Consider the following 20,080-nt stretch of genomic DNA (forward strand, 5'->3'; position numbering starts at 1 on the left):
CAATATTTATAATTATTATTTAATAATTTTAGTATTAAAATTGTTAGATAGACCCCAACTTATTTGGAACTGACGCGTTGTTGGTGATGCTTCGATATATTCAAGGAAAGAACCACTGATGAGGTTCCAATGGCCACTTACTTTTCGCTTCTTTGCGCTGCTTGCCTTTTAAAATATTTGCAGAGGAGAGCAGGTAGATGTTGCTATTTTGGAAGTTGGATTAGGAGGCGAATATGATGCAACAAATGTGGTCCTTTTTTTTTTTTGGTTTCTCGCCCGGTGTCCGGTTCCCGCATTGGAGCCCGACTATATACGGATTCGCATCGGGTAGGGCCCCATTCGGGAGGAAGCGCTCCCTGCCAAGAATTTTTCCAAACCTAGGGCTCGAACTTAAGACCTCTGGTTAAGGGAGGAGCAGCCTCATCCGCTGCACCACACTCTTTGGTGGTAATCATGTATACCAGCTCCATTTGAACCCCAGCTTTCATGCAATAAGATAGAAGTTCAAGATTAATTTTTCATGTACATTAACTGCATTTTCAAGTGTATTTTTGCTAACGTCACCAAAGCGTATAGTATGATTTTCTGAAAATTGTTCAATTACAATTGTCATATTTCTACCAAGTACCCTTTTTTTGCACGAGAAACCTTTTCAAGGACTAGGAGTACGTAACTTTTTTCATATGATGTGAACAGAACAACATATTTCTGTTTCACAAAAAAAATAATGTTGATTTTTCTCTTTTTTGGCTCGGCCATGCATGAACTTACTCATCAATAAATGATTGAAACTTCAAGTCTCTATATCTATATCTATATCTATATCTATCTATCTATCTATCTATCTATCTATATTATTATAAAAGCATGAATATAATATTGGATTACAAAAATAACCTTTTAATATTAAGCATAATAACTCACAATAAAAGGACATAATCAGAATTTTAGACATTAGCTTTGTCATCCTATTAGTTTTAGGACATAATATTACATGTTAGGAATCCTACATGATTACCTTTAGTAATCCTATTAGTATAATTATTTTCGGGCATAGATATATAATACTACATGTTAGCATGTAAACCTAATATCTCTAGGAACGTGTTAGATTTTCTATTAGTATAATTACTTTCGGGATATGGACATATTTTTAGCCATGTAATCTTATTACTTTTAGGATGTACTTCTTAAAAACTTCCTATTACTAATTTAATTTAAAAACGTATTATATTGTCCAAATTCATTTAGAATTATGAGAGCCTATATTATTATAAAAGCACAAATATAATATTGATAGACCAAAATAGCCCTAAAATATTAAACCTAAGAACTCATGGGGAAATGACATAGTTGTGATAATTTACTTTTTGGACTAAAATAACTTCTATGTTAATTTTTTAAGATTTAAGATTTTAAAATCAATACAATCTTGCCTATTGAATTCTTACTAAAAATATGTAGGAAGGTTTAATAAAATCAATTTCATAAGAATCCTATATATTGTTAATACATTACCACTCTATAATATTTATTATCAAACAAATAAGATAAAAGAAATGCTAAACAGACTGCATAAAGCGTTAATATTGAGAAAATATTCCTACGATAATAATTATATTATATTTGAACTGCTTTCCTACTCAAAGAATATTTTTATTATTATTAATTTTTCGTGTAATATAGAAAAATATACCCAATTATTAAAGAACAACTAAGAAAATATTTAAGAATATAAATGTGTGAGAAAAGAAAGAAAAAGGTTGGTAAGAACCAGTTTGCAAACATAAAGATCTAAAAGTGGAATGTCAGATCGATCTTTTTACTCTTTGAAAATAAAATTTATGGTAGATAAAATTATAATTACGGTTAAATATTCAAACATTAGATGAACTAATATTAAGAATCTAAATCAACAGAAAATAAATTATATTTTATGTTAAAACCAAATAATCAAATCTTTCAATTAATTATTTAGCAAGAGAGTCCAATTAAATTATTTTTTAAATTTATCATATGAGTAAAATTATTTTCAAGTTCAAAAAAAATCTTAGGATACATTAATTTATTCCATAAAAAGAATGTTAGAGATTAAAAAAATAGATCACAGAGTAAAAAGGATTAATATAATATTAAGAAGGCCATACACGTGTTTGAGTAAGTACAATCAAAGTTAAATCCTGATCAAGAATAAGCTTTCAAAACTATATCTGAAGCTTTCAAAACTATATCAAAGTTTTGCATGTCTATTGATTGAAGTTGAGATGGATGCAGAACTTTCGAAGAAAATATGGTTCAGAAATGAGAAAGGGATGTTAATTGAGCAAAAAGTCTTATATGACTAGAAACCATCATTGTGCAAATATTATAACAAATATGGGCATTCTGAAGGTGACTGTAGAAAGAAGAAAGGGAATACACAAGGTAGAAGACATACACAAGAAGCAACAGTACACAATGCGCAACAGGAAGGGGATAAGAAGGAACAGTCAGGAAAGAATTTATTCAAAGATAGACTGGTTTTTTGTTAATAGGAGTTGGCTGGAAAACATGCCATCTTATATAGCTAATTTCTTACCAGAAGGTATCGGTGATCACATTCCAGTGAGTATTTCTTTGTTAAATTTGAGGAACAATAGACAAAAGGCATTTAAATACTGTAATACTTGGTCACAACATCCACAATTTCTGGTCAAAGTAGAGGAGGTGTGGAAGTAGCTAGTGGAAGGGCATATGACATACCAAATAATAAGCAAAATGAGGAGTTTAAATAAAGAGACATAAAGATTTGAATAAGCAATATTTAAGGAATATAGTTACATATGCTAATGAAGACAGGGATGCACTAAAACAAGTACATGAAGCATTACAGCAGCACCCAGGGGATAAGAAACTATAACAACTTGAAAAGGAGAAGTATCAGCAATTTAGAAAGAGTTCATATCTTGCTGAAATTTTCCTACAACAAAGAAGTAAGGCAACGTGTATTAGTCTAGGTGATGATAACACGAGATATTTTTTCCCGGTGATAAAGCATAAGAAATTGCAACAAGCAATCACACAACTATAAGACAAGAATGGAATTATATGCGCTGATTCAGAGGATATTGCACAGATATTGGTGGATTTCTATCAAGCTTTACTTGGTAAAAAGTCTTTGAAAAGGGTAAGAGCTTTCAAGAGTTTCTTACACAATGGTCCTAAATTAACACTTGGGCAACAAGTTGCCTTAGTTCAGCCCTATAGAAGTGAAGGTGTGAAAAAGGCTATATTCAACATTGACAAGAACAAGAGTCCAGGTCCCGATGGGTATGGAAGTGACTTTTTCAAAGCATCCTGGGGGGGTTATAGGTAATGATATAACTCAAGCAGTGCTGGAATTGTTTAGCAATGGGAACCTGTTGAAGCAACTGAATGCAACAATTATCTCATTAATTCCTAAAGTTTCAGTATCTCAAAATGCAGAGCAGTTCCGACCTATATCATGTTGCAATGTCTTGTATAAGGTTATATCAAAGATGATGTGTGGGAGACTTAGAGAGGCAGTTGGATGTATAGTTGCGGAGAATCAAGCAGTCTTTGTCAAGGGAAGAACCTTAGTGCATAATGTGTTGATATGCCATGATATCCTTAGGCACTACAATAGGAAAACATCGCCTAGGTGTATGATGAAGATAGATCTAAAGAAGGCATATGACATGGTTAGTTATGAATTTCTTAAGGAGGTTAAACATCGCCTGGGTATGGCTTTCCAGAAGCATTTACTAATCTGGTCATGGTATGTGTTACTTCCACAAAATTTTCAATCAAGGTTAATGGAGAATGATATGGATACTTTGAAGGGAAAAGAGGGTTGAGGCAAGGAGATCCAATGTTACCAATGTTATTTGTGATAGGCATGGAGTATTTGTCAAGGATTTTGAAAAAGATGGGGGAACTGCGTGACTTTAAGTTCCATCCAATGTTTAAGAATACTAAGCTGACTCACTTAGTGTTTGGTAATGATTTAATGTTATTCTGTAAGGGAGACCTAAAGTCTATTGCGAGGATGATAGAGGCATTAAATCATTTCAGTAATATAACAGGATTGGAAGCTAACATGGACAAATCTAGTATCTTTATAGCAGGGGTTGAGAATAACCTAAGAGATCAAATGGTAGAGATGATTGGGTTCTCACTTGGTACTTTGCCAATAAGATACCTGGGTTTTCCTCTCCCTCTTCAAAAAAATGGAGCAAAGTGGAGTGTTATCAGCTAGTAGAGAGAATAACTCCAAAATAACAAGTGCATACTCTAAAATCTTATCCTATGTAGGAAATCTGGATTCACACTCCACCTGTTGACAGCAGCTGGTACTGGAGGAAGCTTAATTCCATTAAAGCAGCTATGACAAATTGGCACAATAATGGCACCTACTATTTAACAATAAATGGTGCATATTCTGTCAGTAAAAGCTATATTAGCTTACTTGGAAGCATGAAGAAAATGTTAGAAGCTGATTTAGTATGGAACAACATTATGCTACCTAGACATAGGTTTATAGTATGGTTGGCTAATCAAGAGAAGTTGTTAACAAAAGAGAGGTTGATCCGACTCCATATACAAGTAGATGATAGAATGTGCTGCTTATGTGATGAAAACATGGCTGAAAGCCAGTTACACCTCTTTACTGAGTGTAGTTGGACAGTGAAATTGCAAGATGAACTGGAAATGTGGTCGGGTATCAGAATACAGAGGAAAGGGATAACTCAATTCATGAAATGGATCAAAACCAGACATTGGAAGCAGTTCAAGAAGGAATTAGCAACAGCAATATGGGGTGCAAAGCTCTACCACAAATGGAAGGCTCAAAATTGGAAACGTTTCAGAGGGATAAATGTAAATACTGAGGTTGTATTTATGCAGATAAAGAAAGAGATTGTAGAGAGGGTAAAACACTTAAAATACTCTAGGAAAGCAAGTAGATGTAGTTATTTGAGGTAATAGCTATGTAATTAGTTGAGTGATGTTTTTCTTTGTTCGAAGCTTTTGAGATCTCTCTAAAGTGCTCATTAGGTGTAAACATTTTGTTGTCAATGGTAATACTTCACTGTTTTACCAAAAAAAGTAATAATATGGGATGAAGCGCTTTTAGCTAAGTGTCATACGATCGAAACCATCGCCAGAGTTTTAGAGATATATTGGATATCGATGAACCATTTGGTGAAAAAGTAATAGTTTATCAAGTACGATCAGTAGTTCCAAAATTGACTAAAGCAGAAACTGTAAAAGCTAGCTTGCCAAAATTATATCTATGACCTCAAATGAAAAATATTCAAATGACAAGAAAAATAAAAGTAAAAACAAATCCAACATTCAGTGATTTCTTTCTTCCTGTCGGAAACGAAGAAGAGCATCTAATAAACGATGATTTGGTTCTTCTAAAATACTTGGTTATCAACCCCAATAGTAATAGTAGTGTATTTAATAAGAAAAATATTTGTGCAAATAACATGATAGAAATTAAAGATCTATCTTAGCTAGCAGAAATGAATATGTTGATCAACTAAATAAAAGGTTGATTGCTAAGTTTTATGGTAAAAACAAAATATTTTTTCGTGTTGACTCAGCAGAAGATGATACCAACAATTATTACCAAGAAGAATATTTAAATACTTTAATATCAAATGATCTTCTACCGTAAATGTTTGTTATCAAGTTCATTATTTCTTACGTATGTTAGTGTCACTATATATATAATAGACTAAGTTAAAATTCTTTCATTGCATATATGTTGATTTTGAAGAAAACTATGCCTCGTCATGCTACTGAAAATATAGATCCGCTAAATAGCTTATGTAATACTACACATATGGTATATAGAAGTTTTTACAATAACGTCATACATGCATAACTTTTGATACCTGTCAATGTGCTTCTAAGTATGTGTTTATCACCGAATTCAACTTTCATCTTCCGAAACTAAAGAATATCCTTTCAAATTTGTGTAAAAATAATTTTCAGTATGTTTATGTTTTGTAGTTATAATAAATAAAGCACAAGGACAAACATCCTAAATATTGGACTATATTTACCACAATATGTTTTCTTACACGAATAACTATGTGTTGTACTTTCAAGGGAGATATCAATATTGACAATAAGAGTTTTGGTTACGGCAGAGTAACCAAAGCATTATAAGGAAGCATATACAAAAGTAATATCGTCTATAAAAAAGTGTTTCCTAAGATACCATCATATTAGATACCTTTAAACTACAATACATAATTATCTACTTAACATGACTAAAATTGGTAATTTATATAAGTTATGATGATATCCTTTAATTTAAATTCATGTATTATGCTAATATAATAATATTTTTCGGCATTTAGATGATTGTTGTAGTATTATATATAAATTTTCTCTCATTAATTACTACCTCCATTCACTTTTACTTTTCCACTATTGACTTTCCACATCCCTTAAGAAATAATAAATAAAGTGCATAATTTATCATGATACCCATATTAATTGGTGTATAGTCTTAATGAATTTAGAAAATGATTTGAAATGAGTAATTAATGCTAAGGGCAAAGCAGGAAAAATGAATTATTTTTCTCTCGATATGCGAAAAGTGACAAGTAAAAATGAAAATTTATTTTTAGAATATTTGACAACTAAAAGTAAACGGTGGGAGTAAATTTTATTGTTCATTCATATAAAAAAATATTTCAATCATCATGTGTCATTATTAACGTGCAACGCACATTTATAGATACTAGTAGTTTACAATTTAGTTATGTATGTTGACCGTATAAATATTTTCTTACACTAGTTTTACATATTATAGAAGATTGTTTTCCATTTTTCAAAGCTTACCCATTAATGTTTCCATAGAGCACCATATGTTGTTGCATTAAATTTTTCCTTTCACTAAGAATATTTCGACCTTCTATATATAAAAGATTGTTTTCCATTCTTTTTCCTGCAAGCCCTAATGGGGTCTTACAAGACACGAAATTAAATAGTTGGACCCAATAGGGTTCTAATTTCGAATGATTAAATTAAAAGGAAGTGCATTTGAAAAAAGAAGAAGGAAACTAGGTAAAAAAGAAGTGCCAACTTAAGGTTAATTGAGCTTCTTCGCTAATTAATGATGTTCCTTGCGATATTATTAATTAAGGAGTTTGACTTGCCCATGCGTGAACTACTAGTATTTTACAATATATTTTGACCTTTTATAGAAGATTGTTTTCCATTTTAATATTACCAATTAAAGTTTGTACGCATTAATAAGAATTTGCTTATATATAGTATCAGTAGATTTTGACCTATTAAATTAATTTTTAATTTTATAATGTTACCAATTAATGATGGTCCGTGCATAGACACTATAAATATCCCCAATGCTCTAATAGTTTCGTACCCTCAAACCTAAGATTTTTTCTTTCTTCTTATTTGCAGTTTCACTTTGAAGAATTCAACTAAATGACAATGAGGAGCATTAATGTTGAACGATGCCTTTTCATGGTTTATGTGATTTTCACCTCTCTTCTTTGGAACCATTTTTAATATCATGTTATAGTATATGTTATCTATAACGACACTTCACATACTGGAACAACCGAGACTGTTATAGAGAAACTGTATATACCCTAGCTTCTAGTAGGTTATTTTCTATAATAGCACTTCACTATATAAGCTATCTTTTTTCCCTTCTCCCTTTTATTAAAATTTTGCAACGTCCATAATATTAAAATTATGAGTTTTTTTATTAATTTTTTTATCGTCGTATTCAAATATTTGTGTACTTATACAATGTGATTGGTAATACTTAATGTTAAGCACTCACGAACCTAAAATCCTGGATCCGCTACTCAGTCTATATATACCGTAGCTTCTAGCATGATCTTCTTTTGCTTAACTTTTTATGAATTTTTCCCTTAAAAAAGGACTGACTTGAATTCCGTGTATTCAAAGTTCAAACCCCTCCAAAACCACCATTTAACGAAAAACCGAACACCAAAAACCATTACCCAACTGCTCTAATTCTCAAACTCTTCGAAATGATTCAACGTAACCCTTTATCGTTCACAGGTATTCGCTGTTATAATCTTCTTCGCGATCTTCTGCCTTCTCTTTGGCTCCGTCTTCCTCCATTTACGCGTAAAGACTTAAAATATGGCTTAAACTATCATTTATGGCTTGAAAAGGATTATGAAACGCCTAAAGCTTGTGTTTCTTGCGTATCAAGTTTAGCCGGTTTGTTATTTCCTAAAAATGAATGGGATAATCTGTTTTACTTCATGTTTCGATACTTGGGTTCGAGTTCTTTGTATAGAAAATTGGGTGCTTTGTTATAATGGAATGATTTGATTCCTATTTGTCCTGAGGTTTTTATGTCTTATATTGATTTCTTGATACTGTAATAGAACATCATCGGTGTGGTGTTGCTGCTGCTAAGGCATCTGTAAAATTGGTTTTGTATTTGGGAAACACCGCGAATTATAGCAAGTTTTATGATCTTATGGGGTATGTAATGATGACTTTGTTTATGGCATTAGGTGAGGAAGTTCTTGTGTGTAGTCTTCTTGAGGATTTGATAATTTTGGCCGGGGCAGAAACTGAGTTTTTTAAGGTTCAGATTGATGTTGTAATAGATTCTATGGTGAAAGTAGTAGAGAATTTGGAGTTAAAAGAGAGGACAAGGCAACTTGCTATAGAGTTTGTTTTAACAGTTGCTGAGGATGTTGTTTCTAAGTTGCTTAGTCAGCTAATTGTGATGTTAGTACATATTGAAGATGATCCTAATTGGGAAAATGCAATTGATCTGATTTCTGAGGGTTGCTCGAAGGTAATACTCTCTTCATTCCATTTTATGTAGCGCTTTTTCCTTTTTAGCAAGTATGTTCTGAAAAGAATGTTATATTTCTGTATTAGGAAACCCTTTAACTTCAACTTTCTGTCTTACCCTTAGTAGCATGTTCTTATTGTCGTTGAAAGGTTATACTAGCATGTTTAGACTACAAGGTCTAAGGGTATTTTTTGGTATGTGTCAAAAGTAAAATACCGTCAAATAAAATAAAACAGAGGGAGTAGTTCAACGTTAATTGTTTAGAAGGCTATTGAGAGGCGAAAAATGGGCTTAATATAGTTTTTGTATGTGATTTATGGTGTGGAAATTCCAGGCATTGTTGCAGGAGATGAGGCAGCTTGTAGAGACTATTGTGATGCTAATTCATGATACGCATCCCCGAGTGCGCTGGGCAACAATTCATGCAATTGGTCAGATTCCTATTTGTCCTGAGGTTTTTATGCCTTATATTGATTTCTTGATTGAGGGTTTTAAAGATCTTATGCCTACTGTAATAGAACATCATCGGTGTGGTGTTGCTGCTGCTAAGGCATCTGTAAAATTAGTTTTGTATTTGGGAAACACCGCGAATTATAGCAAGTTTTATGATCTTATGGGGTATGTAATGTTGACTTTGTTTATGGCATTAGGTGAGGAAGTTCTTGTGTGTAGTCTTCTTGAGGATTTGATAATTTTGGCCGGGGCAGAAACTGAGTTTTTTACGGTTCAGATTGATGTTATAATATCTTCAATGGTGAAAGTAGTAGAGAATTTGGAGTTAAAAGAGAGGACATGGCAACTTGCTATAGAGTTTGTTTTAATAGTTGCTGAGGATGTTGTTTCTAAGTTGCTTAGTCAGCTAATTGTGATGTTAGTACATATTGAAGATGATCCTAATTGGGGAAATGCAATTAGTGATGATGAAAATGCAGGGGAGTTGAGTATGTGTAGTTATGCTATGGAAAGTTTGGGTAGGTTAGCAATTGGATTGGGAGGAAATGTGATTTTGCCTAGTTGCCTTGAGTATTTGTTCAGCTTCTTGTATGATGAAAACTGGAGAATTCGTCATGCTGGTGTTACTGCAATTGGTCTGATTTTCAAGGGTTGCTCAAAGGTATTACTCTCTCCGTTTCATTTTGTGTAGCAGTCTTTCCTTTTTAGTGAGTATGTTCTGAAAAATGGGCATAATTAGTTTTTGTATGTGATTTATGGTGTGGAAATTCCAGGCATTGTTGCAGGAGATGTGGCAGCTTGTAGAGACTGTTGTGATGCTAATTCATGACACGCATCCCCGAGTGCGCTGGGCAACAATTCATGCAATTGGTCAGCTTTCAAAGTATCTGAGCCCACATTTTCAAGAGCAATATCATCAACAGATCCTCTCTGCTTTGCGAGAAGTTTTAGATGATTTTGACAATCCTAGGTTGCAGGTACTTCACATCTTTTTCTCTGTATCCTTTACCTTTTTCTTACTTCACATCTTTTTCTCTGTATCCTTTACCTTAAGTTTCATAACTACTATAAATGTTTATAATATTATATAGTTAGTAATTTTATATCTTCTAAATAAAGGGTCGCTACAAGATTAATTTGGAGGAGTACACTCAGAGCTTGCCACGGAATGAGCAAGGCGATCGCCCGCCCATTTTAGACAAAGAAGCGCAGAGGATATGGTTGGATGTTGTCGATGGTCCTAAAAAGGGGATAGCATACGGCCTTCTAGATAAATCATTTCGGCGCTACAAGGCTGGATTGCAAGGTATAGGGACTTCCGCCCAAGGCGAGGCGATTGATAGGTCGACTATATCGTCTATGGAACATAAGATCGCGAAGCTGACAGCAGAGCTTGAAGAGACAAAGGCTAGAGAAAAAACGAGAGATAAACAATTTGGTACCCTTTAAGTTCAACTAGAAAGGAGGGACGAACAATTTAATCTCCTTCAAGGTCAGCTGGCTAATCTTCTTGCTAGTGGTGCTTTTCCCATTCTCCGGTCTCGTGATCCTTCCCCATGTGCCGACGATGAAGGTTCTAGGAGTGAAGATAGAGATGATGCTAGATAAAAAAAAACTCATTGAATGGTGAGTATTGCTAAACAAAGTATTGAACTTGTCAATATTTAGTTGAGAGTAATTTTGAATGATGATTATATTGTTATTTTGTTATTGAACATTTTAGTAGTTGTTGTTGTGGTTGTTATTAGTTGTTGTTAGATAATGGTTGTTAGTGTAAGTTAATAGTTTTTGTTAGTTAATTGTTGTTGTTATTGTTGTTATTAGTATATTCATTGTTGTTGATTAATTATGGTTGAATGGCAGCAATGTAATGCTGCCATTATAGGATGGATATTAGTTGTAATTGGTAGGTGGTGTAGCTCAAAAATAGGTATTTTATGTCCAGGTTTTACCCAGATATCCGACCGAATTCGGTCGGAAATTAATTTTTTTGCCCAGAAATTCATAATTTCCGACCGAATTCGGTCGGAAATTTCAAATAAATTCTCCAGTTTATGGAAATTTCCGACCGAATTCGGTCGGAAATTATGAATATTTATTTATTTATTAAAATAAATTAATAATTTATTACAATTTACAACTAATTATTTAATTAAATAAATTATTATTTTTTAAAATTTCCGACCGAATTTGGTCGGAAAATAAAAAATTAAAAAAAAATATTAATAGTTTCCGACTGATTTCGATCGAAAATTTGAAAATAAAAAAAATAAAAAATTAATAGTTTTCGACCGATTTCGGTCGGAAATTTGAAAATTAAAAAAAAAATATTTAATTGTTTTCGACCGATTTCGGTCGGAAATTAAAGTTTGATAGTCAGTCAATGCGTTGATGTTTTCGACCGATTTCGGTCAGTACACGTTTGCGACCATCGTTTTCCCGACCAATTAAAATCTGTCGGAATTCGGTTGGAAATAGCGGACGAAATTATACTGTTTTTTAGTAGTGCCCACTGTATACAATCTAGGATGAAATTCATATGAATCTAATCTTACTATAAGAAATAATTGAATGAGTTCTTAAATTGAGCCTCTTAGTTAAAATAATGATGAGAAGATTTGGAAAAAAAAGGACATAAAAGATCGTACAATAATACTGAGAGAAACCCCAAATAAAGTAAAATACAATAATTTCTTTTGAGATGGAAATAATTTGAGCTTATTAATTAACACTTCCTCTGGATCATAATAAGTGACATTTTGGCCATTGGCACACCCCTTAAGAAAATACTAACTCCTAGAAAAAAGGTATTATGACTAAATTACCTTTAATTAAAATTAGCATATTGTTAACTTGACATATTGAGATTTGTAAACAAAGGCAAAGTTTGGAAAAACAAAATTAATTCCTTCTTGATTATGTAAAAAGTCTCTTATTTGGGACCAAAATAAAAAGGCAAAAAAGTCACTTATAATGAACCCGAGGGAGTAACTTCTGTCCATTTAAAGACATGCATCATAATTCTAGCTAAAAAGGGGAAGCACCTCGAATAATACATGACAAAAGCAATAATATTTGTTCATTATCACTAAATTAAAAGACAAAGATAGTTAGAGAGAAAAATAAATGACAATAAAATAGAACTCAACTATTGTACCTTTGTTTCCATCCATAAATAACGCAGTGAACTGCCCCGGAGTTCAAGGTGAACAAGCATGTTGGGTTCAAATGTAGATGGCAATGACTTCCAAGGATAGCCATCCAAGACAAACCAACACAAGTTGTTGGGCAGATACTCAATGGAAACATCACAGTTCCACAACGTCTTTATGTTAAATATCCTAAGCCGTTTCCTATTTAATTTCATGGTCTTTTTGCTAAAGTGTAATGTACCAGAATTGAAATCAGAAAGAAAGTATGTTTCCATTACCATGTCCATGGCCGACTTTATGTTAAATATCCTAAGCCTTTTCATACTTTTCATGGCCTCCTTACTAAAGCGTAGTGTACTAGAAGAAACCCAGATTGCTTCCATTATCATGGTCCCCTGGTAAGAAGATCATTAGTCTACAAAGTATAATTTCAAATGTCCGTATAAAATTCGCTTACTAATATGGCTATTTTCTCACTCCTTACAATGCCAAAGTTTAAGATACAATATTAATTAGATGTTTTTTAAGAAATACTGATGTTACTTCAGAAAAATACTTTTTGCAATTAATTCTATAGCTTTATTTTCTATTATTACATTTTTCATAGAAGTTCATTAGAGTCAAGTCTATAAGATTTTCATGTTGTGAAAGAAAGTAATTGTAATTGAAACAATACAAATAAATTGTAACTTTTTATTAAAAAATAATGGTAAAGTGAATCAATGATTGAGTTATTATGTAATAAGATATCATAAACTTTTCAAGTTAATCCAAAGAATGACATTGGATCAAATAGATTAATTGGCTACTAGACTAATCCATCGCTAAAAAATATAAGAAAAACAAATTAGGCAACGTAAATTAAAGAGGCTACTTAACGAATTAGGCAATTAATGTCTTTTTTTACTAATTAGGCAATTAATATTACTTTTGCTGCTTCTACTAGCTAAAGTAAACAACTAAATGACGTACTGCAAGATGAACAAATAATTGGAATTGACTGCCCTATGTATTTTTGGAATATAAACATTAGAAATTAAATATTATTGCATTGTTTAGCCTACTTACTGTATTCTTGCTCATCACTTCCTCGACTTCCTCGGCGAGCCATAGTCTGCTACGTTCTCCGGGATCTTTTTGAAAATTCACTATATATTTACCCATATCTTTTATAAAGTCATGCATTTGAATCTCATCGTTTTCAGATATGGACACAAGAGATTTGTCAATTAAGACACGCAATTTGTATTCAGCTCCAGAATGACAACTTTCAAGAATTTGCATGACGTAATATGTTTTTTTTCCCTCGCAAGAAGCATGATATATCTAGAAACATCTCTTGTTGGATGGGCTCTAATCCATCATACCTGATTTTGAGCTTTTCAACAATTTCCGAACTAGAATTAATTTCCATTTGCTCTATTGCACTTTTCCATTCAGTTAAGCCTAGGTTATGCAGCAAAGAACCCCACACTTTGAGGGCTAAAGGAAGGCCTTTAGCATAATTTACTACCTTCAATGAAAGCTCCTTAAAACACTCATCTGGAACCTCTTTTTTGAAAGCATGCTGATAGAACAACTGAATGGATTCATGATCAGGTATTGCATCATTCTTCCCTATCAAATGCTTGTTTCTAGTTGTTACAACAATCCTACTGCCATTACCAAACCAACCAATATCACCTGCTAAATACTCTAAATGATCTTTGTGATCTATATCATCAAGCACAATTAGCACCTTCTTAGAGCAAAGTCTGTCCTGAATTATCCACTTCCCATCATGCTTATTATTGACGTAATCATCTTTTCTTCTTAACAATTCAGAGAGAAGGGTGTTTTGCAAAGAATGCAGTTGATGTCTTTTTTCATTTTCTTTAATATCCACAAGGAAACAAGCAGCTTCATATTGATGAGATAAAGTGTCAAAAATGGCTCTTGCTATTGTCGTCTTCCCTAGACCGCCCATGCCCCAGATCCCCAATATGATCCGAACATCATTGATTCCTACCTTAAGTATGGACTTTAATTTCTCCAAATGAGTATCTATTCCCACAATATCTCGCAAAGAAGACAAAGTAGCACTATTGCACAATTTGGAAATTTGGTCGACAATCTGCTGAATATTCTCTGCTTCAGTCCTACAAAAAGAAAAAGATTAATTGTGGATAAATGTAAAAGAGTCAAGTATTAGTAAGCATTTCATAACTAGTATTTTTTATTATATAGGGGTAGGGGAAAGGGAGAGAAGATTGCAAGGTGAGGAATCGAACTCTCATCAACTAGGTAATAAATAGCCAACAAACTTAGCTACTAAATATTGTTAATTTACATAGAGATGATTAAAAATCTATGCACATAAAACAAACGCTTGAAGGAGCAATCAAAATATTATACGTGCAAGAATGTTATTGAGGAATTGTAGTGATAGAAACTATAGTGTCTTCTGGGTAATAGCAAAACGTGAATAGTTTAAGATGTTTTTTTTATTTATTCTCTCTAATTATATTGATAGGAACAATACCTTCTTGCTGATTGAAACACATATAACAACCATCATTCCTTTTTTTCAGGAAAATAAAAACATTTTTGACGTCTAAATGACAATCTAATTTCAAGAACAAAATAAATTGATTAAGTTTCCACCTTTTAATTTTTATTTTGTAAATATGATAAATGTATTTTGTGTCTATTCTGTTTAACTCATTTTTGATGTACAGATTCTTTTTCTATAGTAAAATATGTAGTACTTCTTCACATAAGCAACCACATTTGAATGAAAATTATTCCTTTTGAGCTCCTCACTTTGCTCCTATGGTAACTCAAATACCACAAAATTATTCTTTGTTGTATTCCATTTTTTTTCATTATAAGAAATTACTATGTGTTTTAACTCACCCATCACGAATATCATATCCTTTTAGATTTGCGGCTCTAGTTAGAGCAATCCTCCATCTTTGGAGCTTCTGCATTCCTTCATCATCATCCTTATAGCTTGTTTCATGTTTGTCAAAGGCTTCAGCAAAGCTCTCCCTCTGGTACCGAACATGTGATGGATCCACTTCATAGAAGATCGGCATGACAGTCTGTCCACATTGATCCTTGCATTCCATGATCTTCACTAGCTCTTCTAAGCACCACCTCGATGTTGCATAATTCTTTGAGAAAACGACGATAGCAACTTGAGACTGTTCGATAGCTTTTAAGAGTTCATCTGATATTGATGAGCCATGCTCTAGCCTTTTATCATCTTGAAACGTGAATATTCCACTGTTTTCCAAGCCTTTGAAGAGGTGACCTGTAAATGTTCTTCGAGTATCTTCACCTCTAAAACTTAGAAAGACTTTGTATTTCCATCGAGAAAACTGTGAAGTATGCGCAGAAGCAGAAGATGATGTCATTGATTCAGTTAATTATCTGAAAAGAAAAAAACATGTATATGGATAAATTGTAGTTGTAGTAAGTGATCATGTAATGATAATAGGAGAGAATAAATAAACTACTAGCTACTGGCACTTCAAATAAAAAAAGTTTGTATGAGATGGGCTCTACTCCATAGAATTATTGGTAATGGGTTTTCTTTGAACTTTAATAGAAGGAAATTCAGTCAAAGACCACCCCCTGTATCAATACTCCACTGTGTATACACAATGGACAGCTAAAAGTACAAGTAGATGAAGCTACAAAGAAAGAGTCTACCTATCCCAATTGAATTGCTCCAAAGCACAAACATAGCTTTTTCCCTTAACAGTTCAAATAGAAGAATAAATTGTAGACTTAGTAGAAACTTCTTAGCTGTAAAAGCATATGCGTCTAAGAACAAAAAGACATTACTGTCACATACACTTGAGAAAAACTTCACAGCTGTAAAAGCACACACTTATTAAAAAGAGAAGCGTTTCCTATGAATATTTTTTCGTACTCTTGAATGCAAAATTTCTGATTAAAGACGGAGGAACCATATTCATCTCACCGTAATCTTTTATAGTTAAAAAAGAATATAATTACTATCACATCATTAAATATCTTTGTTCTTGATTCTTTAGCAACATCACTTCTCAGCTAGAAGAGGACCTTATTCTTTTCTTCTTGTTATAATTGACCAAACATTTTGAAAAAGAAATTCTTTCCTTCTTTGAGGTCGATTTTTTTTTTTTTTTTTTTTTTACTATTAGTGATCCTTTGATAAAGGAGTGTATTTTACTTTGGAAAATAGGAGAATTGAAAGTGACAAATTTTAGACGTTTGGTATCTTTTTACCGTACGTGCCAAGAAAAGTACAATCTCAATAGTTTTACTATTAACAGTTAAGACTTGAAATTTAAATAATTTGTATATATTAACCTACATGTGAACAAGGATATGAAATATTTTAACAATATTTTACCTTTTCTAATCGATCTCATGCTACTTTTATAATTTGCATGTTATTAACTACAAAACGACATTCTTATTGTGCCAAACTAAAAATGAATGATAGGAGTAATAGTTCACACTAGATTATAAAATTGTATGTAATTAGTATCTTTTATGTTTATTTTGTACTTTTTATTTTTTTTATAATAGTTGACTCTTAACCAATGTTTTGCTAGTTTACTTATTTTAGAAAGGTACTCAAAAAAGAATAGCTGGCTCCTATTAGCATACAATTAAATTAAAATAACAATCAAAACTTAGACAATCTTTTGTTATTTTGTTTTGAAAATGTCAAAAGAAATGAATAAAGCATCACGAGACTTAAATTTGGAGGAGCAAGGGATTAGCTGGTATCAAACCTAAACGATAAATGCAAACCAAATCTATTTATCTATATCTATATCTATCTATCTATACTATATTAAAAGTACGAAAATCCTTAGCTAAATGTTGTTCGCCTTTTTTACCCTTTAAACATAGAGTTTTACACCGGATAAAATAGTCATTTAATAATTTTTTCCTAATATTTAGGATATTAAAAATAACTAAAATCATAATTACTAAATCCTTCCTTATTTGAACTATGTAAAAAAAATTCCTACAATTTAGGACTTTAAAATTAATTAAAATTTTAATTTATAAATATTCTTTCCTTATTTAAAGTATGTTATTACAAACTATATTTACGAATCCTTGTATTAAGACTTTGAAGTCAATTAAGATACTTATTCAAAAGAAGCTTTATCTATCATATATTTATATTTTTCAATATTAGGAATACAATTATATTCCTTAACAAAATAATATCTTGACATACAATATTCTAGAGCAAAACTTAAGATCCAAAAAATTCATATGAAATCTAAAAGGACTAACATAATCTGAAAGTATTCCTATATCACGACCCAAAATCCCACCATAGGCGTCGTGATGGCACCTAGTCTCTAAGACTAGGTAAGCCGATTTCAATTACATTTTGAAGCCATTTTTTTTTAAAAGTAATCAAAACTAATAGCGAAAATAATTACGATATACAACCTCCCAAGACTGGTAGTACTGAGTCACGAACTCTAACTGGATACATAGAATGATCACGAGGATCGAATATATAATACTGTTTGATTACAAGTTAACAGTACAATGAAATAAAAAGACTCCAAGGGACTGCGACGACCAAGCAGCTCTACCTTGAATCCTCACGATCCCGCTTTAACTCCGCTCAAGTCTGTTATCTTCAATACCTGGCTCTGCACAAAAATTTGCAGAAGTGTAGTATGAGTACGCCATGGTCGGTACCCAATAAGTATCAAGACTAACCTCAATGGAGTAGAGACGAGGTACACTCAAGACACTCACTAGCCTAATAATCTGTGCAATATAATATACGAAATAATAGGAAACAAATAATAATAAGGGCAGGATAAAGCAACCAGTTATATGCACAACAGACAACAAGAATACCATTAATATCACTCAACAATTAATAAACACAATTACACCCAATTAAATCAAGTCTTTCAAATAAATGTCTTTCACATATAATTATTCCAGATAACTCTCTTTTAAATATATTTTTCTGAAATAATTATATTTCAAATCTAATTCTTTCAATAAATCTTTTCAAATATAATTTCCTCGAATAAATATCTTTCAAATACAATTCTTTCATATAATACTTTCTAAGTAAAATTTCTTCCGAATAAATATTTTGAATATAATACTTTCAATTAAAAAGTCACCATGTGACACCTCATTTCATAATCATAAAAATACGGGTCTCAGCCCATTTTCATATTTTTCGTAAACACGGGTCTCAGCCCATTTTCATATTTCCACGGCACCTCGTGCCCATAATTAAATCATCATATTTTCCAGGCCTCGTGCCCTCATTTCATCTCACAACTGTACGGACAATTCACGTGCCAAATATCATTACCATTTCATCACATCACCTCGTGCCCATATTTCATATCATTATTTACTCACGGCATCTCGTGCCCACATTTTAATTTATAATCCGCCTGGCAATAGCCACGGGTTCTCAATTTCAACATAAAATAGATTGTTATCATTTACTATCAACAAGACCAATTGCACAAGGCATAAAAATAAACACAAGAAAAATCACAACATCACATAAAAATCATCAACACCACAACCCCACATCATCACATATCGTCCCTGACAATAGCCACCCTTATCACTCCTATAGCCACCCTTATCGCTCTGCCCAGACAATATCAATATCCACCCTTATCGCTCCTATAGCCACCCTTATCGCTCCGCCCAGACAATATTCCAACACATACAACAACAGTGAAATGCCTCTTCTTAAGCTCATTTAATTAATTGTTTGCAGAGGAAAAAATCCAAAATTAAATTAAATTCCAATAATTATCAAACCAGGAAATTCACGAAATTTCATAAATAATCAAATAACAATCACATCACATTGTCATATAACAACAGAGTCAACAACAAGGATTTAGGCACGACAAGCAGATGATTAAATATATGCCAAGAATTATCCAATTTACTACACAATATGCTCAAGACTTTAACTCAATAAAATTTACGGCCTTTATAATTCAATACTAAATTTTCAATAACATGAACTGACAAGTAATTCATCCAGGAACAACACTTCTTTTAAATCACAACTTCAGGAAATAAATCGATTTATTCATCTTATTAACTAAATTTTCCATTTAAATTATCTATAGGTAAAATCAATAATGAAAGTAATTTTCATAAAAAATGGCAACTCAAACAAACACAGAGTTCACATAAAAGTCAAGTGGCAATCACACCAAATTATCATATAAAAATAACCCCGACAAACAAGGAACGAGACATGACAATAATGGATTTAATAAGTTACAACAATTTTCCAACTTAATACTTAAGAAGGACGTCTACAAATTTCAACCGATATAATTTTCACATATAAACCAAGTACGTACTCGTCACCTCACGTACATGGTTTTCAATTATACAATTTTCACATAAGACTCAATGCCTAAGGAATAATTCTCCCACTCAAAGTTAGGCAAGATACTTACCACGACGAAACTAAATCAATGCTTTAAATGATCTTCGCGAGTGAAGCCACCTCTAGACAGCTCAAATCTGAAATTGGCCCCTTAATAATACTATGATGGTCCACCACACTAAACAAATTTCAATCTACAACAATGAAACACAATTGCACCAATATTAATAACAA

The 20,080-nt window shown here is 32.3% G+C and overlaps 1 pseudogene; it reads right to left on the reverse strand.

Annotated features, from left to right (window-relative positions):
• Positions 1-13,312: 13,312 nt before the first annotated feature.
• Positions 13,313-20,080, reverse strand: part of LOC104120611 (TMV resistance protein N-like) — a 36,027-nt pseudogene continuing 29,259 nt past the window's right edge.

The sequence above is a fragment of the Nicotiana tomentosiformis genome, chromosome 5 (assembly GCF_000390325.3).
Source record: "Nicotiana tomentosiformis chromosome 5, ASM39032v3, whole genome shotgun sequence".
NCBI lineage: Eukaryota > Viridiplantae > Streptophyta > Magnoliopsida > Solanales > Solanaceae > Nicotiana > Nicotiana tomentosiformis.